Consider the following 2727-nt stretch of genomic DNA (forward strand, 5'->3'; position numbering starts at 1 on the left):
AGTTGAATAGATGAAAATCAAAAACTGAAAAAATGACTCACCAACTTCGAAATATAGAATTTCCGCTCTTTTACTTTCAATGTGACATCGGAGAATTGTTTCATATCCTCTCCGAAACTTCTTAAATCTTTTCTGGGAAATTCTTCCGAAAAGCCAACCATTTTATTTATTTTCACATGAACTTCCACTTCCAATTTTCCATCATCCAGATATTCATCTTCCAAAGTTCTCCATTCAATGAATTTGGGCCAACCCCAAGAAAAAGCGTTGACGCGTATTTCAAACACACTACTCCCAGACATTGAATGATTTTTTTCCCGGTTTTTCGAGAATATTCTCACGATATAATTAGTGTGAATTTCTTGATTTCCCGTCACATTTGTGCATAAATCCATTGCGAGGTGTTCGTTATTTTTTTTAATTCTTATTTTCCTGCAATTGAATTGACATACAAATATAATTTAAAAAATGAGCAATAAGACCTACCATCCGATACCAAAATTTTCTTTTTCTGGACTACGGAGATATTGATTTTGCTCGAATTTCTCAACATCAGTGAATATATGTTTCAGAGTGAATTCTCTTTCAGTCATCTGAAAAAAATGTTTTCTGGAAAAGCTGAAAATTGAGAAAAAATATATAGGAAAAAGAGCGAAACTGATAATATCAATGTTAAACGTAGAAAGTAGAAAGAGAACTGTGTAACCAAAAAGTGGGGGAAGGGAGTGATAAGAAATTCAGTGATTAGCAATTTTTGTGCACAACTTATTCAAAAAAAGTTCAAAATTAGATACTTTGAGACAGTTTTTGAGAATCACAGGTAAATTTTTAAATCAGAAATCATGCATTTTGAAGTTTCAGTTTTCCGATTTTGATTTATGTAAGAAGAAAGATTGATATTTCAGAAAATAATAACTAAAAGTTTTTAGTGCACAGTTTTCTGATAATTCTTGAATTGATAAGATGAAAATGAGGTCTTTTGAAATTGAAAAAAAAAGAAAATTGAAAAGAGAAGAGACAAACAATTTAAGAGTTAGCAAGGAAAACGGGAAATTTCAACACTGATAAGAATAAAATTGATTTGATTTCATGACGTATTTGAACGAAAAGAAGTGAGAATGGATTTTTTAAAATAATTGTTTAAAAAGAGTTCTACAGTAACCCGAAAAAAAGCCGAAAAACTTCAAAATGACGCTAGAAACTTCGAGTTTTTTGCATCTTGAGCCACATTTTGCAAGAAATTCGAATTTGATGCCATTATCTCAAAAATAGGCGCTTCAAGCATAGTGTTTACGGATTTTCGGAACTTCAGTAATCCAGAAACTTAAAAAAAAGGTTTAAAACTCATTTTTGGTTTTTTTTCATTTTTAAATTTGTGTTTCCCACCCCAGAATTAGTCGGAAACCCAATTTTCAGCTCGAAATTCGATACTCGGTGTTTGCGGACTTTTGGAGCTACAGTAATCCGGAAAACGGGATTTTCGGGATTTTAGACACCTTTTGACGCGTTTTTGACATTAGAAATAAGCTTAAAAGCGAATTTTTTAGTTTAGAAACTAAAAATTCAAATTCTAGAAACAAAACGAGAGGTTTCAAGCTCATTCGGTGTTTGCGGACTTTTAGAGCTACAGTAACCCCGAAAAATCCAAAAGTGAGCTAGAAAGTTCTAGTTTTTGCCATCTAAACCCATTTTTGCGCGAAATTCAAATTTTGAAGTTTCAAATTTTCAAAATCTAATTTTTCAGTTCGGAGAGTCATCTGGAAAATTTATGGGTCGCTTCATTGCCGAACTCCCCATCGCCACGTCGTTTCTGATGGTCCCATTCTCGTTTTTATGCATTTTTTTGGGAATTTTTTGTTTATTTGGATATCAGTTTAATCTGGGCTACGGTCTGCTGAAAATCGAGTCTGGAAATAGCTGGAAATCGATTTTCGCGAAAAATTCAAATTTGGCGCCAAATTTGAAAAACTCGCCAAAAAAATCACCAAAAAAGGAGGAGCGAATTTCGAATATTGAGTATTGTGTGCGGAAAGTGAACGAAGGATACCAGAAAGCGATTCGACGGCGGGAAATTTGAAAATTTTTTGAATTTTTTGTGATATTTTTTTTTGTTATGGATAACTTGTTAAAATGCGAATAAATTGTTTCAGACTCATTTTTGTACATTTTAACTATTAAATTCGTGTTTCCGACCCTTGAATTAGTCTAATTCCCAATTTTCAGCACGTAACTCGTTATTCGGTGTTTGCGTACTTTTGGAGCTACAGTAACCTAGAAATTTTGGGGGGTTTCGGGGTTCAGACACATTTCAACGCGTTCCTGACATGAAAAAGTAGCTGGAAATCAATTTTTTAGTCTAGAACCTCAAAAACTAGAGGTTTTGGCTTCATTCGGTGTTTGCGGACTTTTGGAGCTACAGTAACCCGAAAAATTTAAAATTGAGCTAGAAACTTCTAGTTTCCTGCATCTAAACCCAAATTTTGTGTAAATCCAAAACGAATGTTTATTTTCGAAGAATCTGAGTTTGAAGTGCAACCTTTTACGAATTTTCGAAACTACAGTAACCCGAAACCCTCCGAAAATTGGTTAAAACTCGTTTTTGCTCATTTTCACTATTAAACTCGTGTTTCTGACCCATGAATTAGTCTAATTCCCAATTTTCAGCTCAAAATTCGCTATTCGGTGTTTGCGGACTTTTGAGGCTACAGTAACCCGAGAAATCCCAAA

This window comes from Caenorhabditis briggsae (genome assembly GCF_000004555.2).
Source record: "Caenorhabditis briggsae complete genome, chrII, whole genome shotgun sequence".
Lineage (NCBI taxonomy): Eukaryota > Metazoa > Nematoda > Chromadorea > Rhabditida > Rhabditidae > Caenorhabditis > Caenorhabditis briggsae.